Source organism: Cyprinus carpio, unplaced genomic scaffold, assembly GCF_018340385.1.
Source record: "Cyprinus carpio isolate SPL01 unplaced genomic scaffold, ASM1834038v1 S000006809, whole genome shotgun sequence".
NCBI lineage: Eukaryota > Metazoa > Chordata > Actinopteri > Cypriniformes > Cyprinidae > Cyprinus > Cyprinus carpio.
In genome coordinates this window covers 144,836-152,773 of record NW_024879395.1, presented here as the reverse complement: position 1 = coordinate 152,773, position 7,938 = coordinate 144,836, and the positions used below count along the sequence as shown (strand labels likewise).

The 7,938-nt window shown below is 42.8% G+C and overlaps 1 long non-coding RNA gene across 1 annotated transcript; it reads right to left on the bottom strand.

Moving 5' to 3' along the window:
* Positions 1-6,028: 6,028 nt before the first annotated feature.
* On the bottom strand, positions 6,029-6,440 carry LOC122144951. Its single transcript, XR_006159989.1, has 2 exons — positions 6,386-6,440; positions 6,029-6,124 (listed from the first exon to the last, which is right to left on the bottom strand). It is a non-coding gene; the product is annotated as an uncharacterized LOC122144951 (long non-coding RNA).
* Positions 6,441-7,938: the final 1,498 nt, after the last annotated feature.

Sequence of the window (7,938 nt, the reverse complement as noted above, 5' to 3'; positions counted from 1 at the left end):
TCTCTCGCAAAACATTTGCATTCCCTCGCAAAACTTTTTGCGTTCTCTCGCAAACCCAGTTGAGTTCAGACAAACACTTCCTTTTACTTTTATAGCTTGTAGTGGTTCATACAGCTCCATAAGCTCACAATGGAGCGGTTCATAGAGTTTTGTTTTGAACTTGGAGAAATAGTCAGTGCATGCTTATTAAGGCACGGTTTTTGGGACATACTAAAACGCTTAATGTAAAACGCTGTGTGAAGAGACCCCCGGGAATGGAGCGAGGCCGGTGGGAGCACCTGCGCCATTCACCGGTATTGAGTCCCGCGTAGGAGCTTCAGAAGGATAAAAGGAGGATTGATGACAGTGTTGGACGAGAGAGGACCAGGGCTCGGACTTTATTTTGTGTTTTGGTTCTATTTGTGTGCGACAATCGTCCACGAGGAGGGGGCTGTCACGCTCTTTTAGGTATATTTTATTATTAAAGTTTTGTTTGAATGTTCGCCGGTTTTTTTAGGTATATTTTATTTTCCCGTGACTACGAACGTTTGTTACACACTGGATGACTAAATTCAGTACACAGATTACACACCATATTATTAAAGCAGACAGACAAGCAAAATAGCCCAGAATATGAACATAACCCGGTAAACTGCACTTTAAAGCGTAGGCTATCCCTCATAGAAAGAAAATGCTTAATTAATGGATTAAGACAGTGGTATAAAAATATTGGATTTGGGATACAGTTAATTAATAAATTATACATGAAGAAAGTAAGCCCAGAAGAACAGACGCATTTTCTTCCAATAAAGAAAACACGGAGTTTTATTTTTAAACTTGAACTCAAGTTCAAATACAGTCAGCTTTGCTTATAGTTTAAGACATGGTTTTGGGATGTTCTAAAACGCTTAATGTGGATGTAGCTACTATAACAGTGTCATTGGAGTCCCAATTCGGTAAGGCCTAATAAATATTATTAATGCTAATAACAATTGTAATATTAATAACCTTATTAATAGCTATCAGTAAAGCAAATAGCAATAATAGCCTACAACGTTTCTCCCCCATTTAAAACCGTCGGGCTATTATAGAAAGGCTATATGCTTAAGGGAGGCTAATGGACAAATATGGTAAACAGTTTTATTATTAAAATATAGCCTATTACGCACAGGAAAGCAACAGTAGGGCATACATTTCTATTTTGATTTCAGTTTGAAGATTCGATAATATAAAAGATTATTAGAAATTTTATTAAGCGAACACCGTTACGTTCTCATTTCGCTCTGGAACCTATACGAGAATGCAATTTTCCCTGAATATCCAAACTATTGCATATGTGACATTGATTTTATATAGGCCTAACAGTTCAACAAAGAAGGCAATATTAAGTGTATGTGACATTGATTTTATATAGGCCTAACAGTTCAACAAAAAAGGCAATATTAAGTGTACACATTAATATAATAGTTCCAACGAAATCCACAACAGAACGTGCGTCTCAAAGCAATAGCGGTTGTTTCGACATAAAACATGACATACAATTAATAAGGCTAGAAAAACTTTGCCTCTATAACATTAAAAATGCACCTGTAAATCATTTAAGGGGGCAAATATTGTCCCTTAATGGATAAAGGTGTGACTGCTGTCACGATCATCAGCTGGAGTGCCCATGATCTCCAGCAGGGGGCACTCCACTCAGGACTCTTGCATATGGTGTCCATTTCCATTCCCAACTCCATTCCCATAATCCTGTGCTTAGGTCTAATCACCACCAGGTGTTTCCCATTACCACTCCCCTATATAAACTGTGTTTGGACTCTCAATGATTGTGAAGTCTTGTTTAGCCCCGTCTAGCATTTCCCTGTGTTGTTCCTTCCGTGTTTTGATATTGGATTGTTTATACTGACTGTGATTCTCTGCTGCCTGCCCCGACCTCTGCTTGTTTCTGTTGTTGATTTTGGATATCCCTGTACATACCTGACGCTGTTCCCCGATCATTGCCTGTTTGACCATTCTGATATTAAACTACTGCAAATGGTTCCGAACGTCTCTGACCCAGTGGGGGAACTCAGGCCAGGTATGGACCCAGCTGAGCAGCTGCTTGAGCTGCGGCAGGGAAATTCTTCCATCGAGGATTATGTTGCCCAGTTTTGTGAGCTGTCCTACCGGGTATCCTTTGGGGACATAATGCTCAAGGACATGTTTCGTTTTGGACTAAATGAATCGATTAAGTCCTGGCTACCTAAGGGGAAGTTCGAGTGCAGTCTAGGGGATTTTGTGGAATATGCTTTACTGTTGGCGGATTCTAAGTTTACTGTGGGTGTTGTGGAGGAGGAACCCCAGAGTCCTGCAGTATCTCCCACTGTGGTTTGATGTTGGCGGATTCTAAGTTTACTGTGGGTGTTGTGGAGGAGGAACCCCACAGTCCTGCCCACTGCGCGCCGCCAAAGATGGCTGCCGGCCCAACGCCACTGTGGAAGATGGCCGAGTGTCAATGGTCATGGTGACCGCCGGCCCAGCGCCACTGCGCAAGATGGCCGCCATCCCAGCACCACTGCACAAGATGGTCGCCAAACCCAAAACCACTTCACAAGATGGCAGCCACAGTTGATCGTCAAGAGCAAGGTCAAGTCGCTGCTGATCTTCCAGAGTCAGGTCAGGTCGCCACTGATCTTCCAGAGTCAGGTCAAGTCGCCGCTGATCTTCAAGAGTCAGGTCAAGTCGCCGCTGATCTTCACAAATCAGGTCAGGTTGCCGCTGATCTTCCAGAGTCAGGTCAAGTCGCTGCTGATCTTCACAAATCAGGTCAAGTCGCCACTGAGCTTCCAGAGCCTGGTCACGTCTCAGCTGATCATCCAGAGCCTCGTCTCATCCTGTCTGTTGCGCCAAGCAATGTTCTCTCAGCCTGTTGTGTTGCTGTCAAGGAGATGGTTACTGCTGTGGAACCTCCAGAGGTGGCGGCAACTGCTGCAGAACCTTCGGAGGTGTCAGTAGTATCCACCCAAAAAAACTCACGGCCTGTCCTGTCATGGCCACGGAGGCCGTCCACAAACTCACCGCCTGTCCTGTCACGGCCACGGAGGCCGTCATTAACCTGTTTATGTTCTCTGTTTCAGTCCTACCTGACCAGACTTGCTCCCCTGTGGCTCCTTCTCCTAGATGCCCTCCCTCCCCACCCGCTCCTGCCTCCTCCACCGCTGTCGTCTGGCAGTCCCTCTGCTCGCCCTCAGTCCATCATCATTGCTGTGCGAGCTCCGCGGGACTTCCATCCTTCAGCATGGCTGGAGACTCCCTCACCTACACCTTCAGCCTCCAAGGCCTGGACTCCGCCTCGGCCTGTTGACACCCGTCGGCTCCACCATGGCTCCTAGCTCCCTCCTCTCCACCGTGGCCTGGCAGTCCACAAGCTCCGCCTGGCTCCCTCGTCCCTCCGGCTTCGCCTTGGTCTGGCGTCGTCCATCCTACGCCTCAGTACTCCACTCCTCTGGCTTCACCTCGTCCCTCCGTACCTCCGGCTCCATCAGGCTCCTTCACCCCGTCTGCTCCACCTCAGTCCTCTGTCACTCTGGCTCCACCGCAGCCTTCCAGATCCACATCTCCGCGTCAGTCGCCAGAGTCATCTGTTCCACCTAGGACCTCCGGATCCTCCCTGGCTCTGGGGCTCTCCATCTCCGCCTCGGGCTCCTCCTCCACCTGCTCCGCCACCGTTGCTCGGCCCCCTGGAGTCGGCAGTTATTCTTCCTCCATGGCTCCTCCCACCATCTGCTCCACCTTGGGCCATTAAGGCTGTGGCCTGGGTCCAGCTAGACTCCTCTTGCTCCAGGTCCCTCCTGTCTCCTCCCTGGCTCCTCCCTCCATCTGTTCCGCCTCCGCTCCACCTCCCGCCTGAACTCTGGTCTACTCTCAGTTAGGAGCGTCTGGAAGCCACTCCTTAGGAGGGGGGCTATGTCACGATCTCCAGCAGAGGCACTCCACTCAGGACTCTTGCATTTGGTGTCCATTTCCATTCCCAACTCCATTTCCCATAATCCTGTGCTTAGGTCTAATCACCACCAGGGTGTTCCCCATTACCACTCCCCTATATAAACTGTGTTTGGACTCTCAATGATTGGGAAGTCTTGTTTAGCCCTGTCTAGCATTTCTGAGCGTTTTCCCTGTGGTGTTCCTTCGGTTTTTTTTGATATTGGATTGTTTATACTGACTGTGATTCTCTGCTGCCTGCCCCGACCTCTGCTTGTATTCTGGTGTTGATTTTTGGATATCCCTGTACATACCTGACGCTGTTCCCCGATCACTGCCTGTTTGACCATTCTGATATTAAACTACTGCAAATGGATCCGAAACGTCTCTGACTCCACGTTACAACTGCGGTCTAAGTGGGGGCTAAGAATGTTAGGCTAAATGCCCTAGGGGGTACACCATTGTAAAAGGTGTACAAAACCACTGGCTTAATGTATTACTGCGTTTATTGCCTGTAGTAGCCTATATTTTTTTAATACAATATAATTTTTTTCTTAAATACTATGCCCTCATTAAGTGCTTTTTCTATTGGGAAGTAAACACTTATCATGCAATTATGCTTGCATGCACACAGAAAATTTTTTTTTTTAATAAATTCTATAGCATATTTGGTCCTTTTTTTTTAAATCACCGTCTTCATTAAGCCACATTTTCTTTATGGGAGGAAAACACTTTCTGTTATTCTGGGCTTATCTGCTTTCATGTATAATTTATTAATAAAGTGTATACCGAATTCTGTCTTTTTATACCACTGTCTTAGTCCAATAATAAATCGTTTTTTCTTTTTTATGAGGGATTTGCTTAAAGTGCAATTCACCGGGTTATGTTTCATATTCTGGCTATTCTGCTTGTCTGTATGCTTTATTAATAAGGTATGTACTGAATTTAGTCATCCAATGTTTTTACATTAAGTGTTTTAGTATGTCCCAAAACTGTAGCTTATAAGCATGCTATTTTCGTCCAAGTTCAAAATAAAACTCTATGAACCGCTCCATTGTGAACTTATGGAGCTGTATGAACCACTACAAGCTGTAAAGTAAACAGGAAGTGTATGTCCGAGCTCAGCTGGTTTTGTTGTGAAGGGAACGCAAATAATTTTGCGAGGGAACGCAAAAGTTTTGCGAGGGAATGCAAAAAAAAAAAAAAAAATTTCCTCCCACCCCAAATTTTTTCACTCACTCTGATTTTTTCCACAACAATGACCCTTTAGGGCGCCGTACAAAATATTATTCTTTTTAGCAACATCATATGACCCCTTTAAAGAGATCTTGTATTGCAAAATAACTGTTCTATATTTTCATGGTGAATGTATAAGCCATAGTGGCTACCTGTGTAACTAAATGAATATGTTTATTAAAGATGAAACAGTTTGCAATACATTATGTTCTGTGATTCATTTTTGTATTTAGTCGAGTTCCATTACATACACCACAGTGAGGAAATAACATCACTATAATGCAAACGATGAAATACCTTTTGTTAGTTGTTTTGATGATATTGCGGTACAATGACAAATATTACAGCAAACCTTACAGAATTAAATCATACATGTCAATATAATTCACTACGCATGATGACAGATTTGGCTTAATTTAGTAATAAATAAACAATGGATCACTGTAAGATGGTTGGAGGAAGAGATGAAATACCTTTTGTTACATGGTGTTTTTTCACTGAAGTTCGGTTTAGTAATAAATAAACAATGGATCACTGTAAGATGGTTGGAGGAAGAGATGAAAGAGCTGGACACATGTGAAACCTAATCTTACACTAATGTACTAATAATAACACTATTACAGGAGAGTCTTCCACCTAGTTAAGCACTCACATAACAGCTCACCATACAATATTTAAGTCACTGTATGAACAAATAATCTACTGTATCTTCATTGTAGTATCACTCACTTTGATTATGGGGTTGGGGTTGAGATATGGCTTGGCTTGTTTAATAATGTTGAATAATATTATTAAATTATTTAAACACTGGATCATTGTAAAACACTTTGAGAAACACATGAAATACCTTTTGGTCTGTAATGTTTTCTCACTGAAGTTGATTGGTGGATCATGTGACCAGTCACTCTTCACAGACACAGAGCTGCACACATGTGAGCCTGATCTTACACTAATGACACAAAGAACAGAAATAAAACACTATTACAGGAGAGTCTTCCACCTAGTTAAGCACTCACATAGCAGTTCGCATACAATATTCAAGTCACTGTATGAACAAATAATTTACTGTACCTTCATTGTATCACTCACTTTGATTATTGGGTTGGGGTTGAGATATGGCTTGGCTTGTTTTAATAATGTTGAATAATATTATTAAATATTTTAAACACTGGATCACTGTAAAACACTTTGAGAAAAACATATGAGATACCTTTTGGTCAGTGATGTTTTCTCACTGAAGTTAATTGGTGGATCATGTGACCAGTTCGGTACATCACCCTTTGAATGGTTACTCTTCACAGACACAGAGCTGCACACATGTGAGGATGATATTTAAATAATCTATTACAGGAGATTCTTCCACGTAGTCAAGCACTCACATTACAGCTCACATACAATATTCAAGTCACTGTATGAACAAATAATTTACTGTACCTTCATTGTTGTATCACTCACTTTGATTATGGGTTGGGGGTTGAGATATGGCTTTTCTTGTTTAATAATGTTGAATAATATTATTAAATATTTAAACACTGGATCACTGTAAAACGCTTTGAAAAACACACATGAAATACCTTTTTTAAACACTGGTTTTCTCACTGAAGTTGATTGGTGGATCATGTGACCAGTTACTCTTCACAGACACAGAGCTGGACACATGTGAGCCTGATCTTACACTAATGACAAAGAAAAAAAAACGTTTCACTACAGGGGTTATTTCAGTCTCATTTGAAGAGGAGTTGCAAATGGTAATTAAATGCATTATGGCTGTTCATTTATTTTGTTTTTGGTTGTAGTTGTATCACATACAACACAGTGAAAACATTAATGGTTTCAGTTCATGTTGTTTTCATTAGAAAATCGTTTCCACATTCTACCACACAATTAATTAAAAGCACGTTTAAAAAAGGCATGAAACACTAAATTAAAAGCATATACACATTTAAAGAAGGTAACGAAGCATGTGGAATACCTTCTGGTTTGTGATGATGTGTCCTTTCTAAATGATACACGTGAGCCCAATCTTTTATTAAAAACAGAAGCAAAAAAAATTTTAAAAACAATTATTACAGTAATTTAAAAAAAAACGTCCCAAGGTTACGAAAGTAACCCTAGTTCCTCGAAGGAACGAGACGCTGCGTCGAATGCTTTGGGGAATGCCTTTGGCAAGACTGACTCTGAATATCGTGTGCAATCTGTACAATGGAAGGGCGTGACTTCATGGGTGGGGTGACGTAATTGGGGAATGCCTTTGAAAGCACATGCTGTGCAGCTGGCTTCAGCTTCAAAATAGGGAAGCAAGCGCCGGCAGGGGTGCCGGGAGTATGGCGTTGCGGCGCAGCGTCTCGTTCCTTCGAGGAACTAGGGTTACTTTCGTAACCTTGGGATGTTCCTTTTCAGGAACCTCGAGCTGCATCGAACGCTTTGTGGAAAGATGTGCCCACGCTGCCAGACTTCCAAATCCCTGCCTAGTGTGTATCCGAAGAGCACAGCTAAGGCGAGAAAACAGAAAGAGCCAGGAGTGGCTCGCATATCTAGATCGTAAAATTTGATGAAAAGTAGAGGGCGTGGACCATCCCGCAGCGTTGCAGATGTCCAAGAGGGACACACATGCTGAGAAGACCTTAGAGGCCGCCATACCCCGGGTAGAGTGAGCCTTGACTCCCAAAGGAGGGGGAAAACCAGAGAACTCTTAGGATACATTGATAGCCTCGACTATCCAATGACTGAGAGTCTGCTTAGATGCAGGAAAGCCCCTTTTTT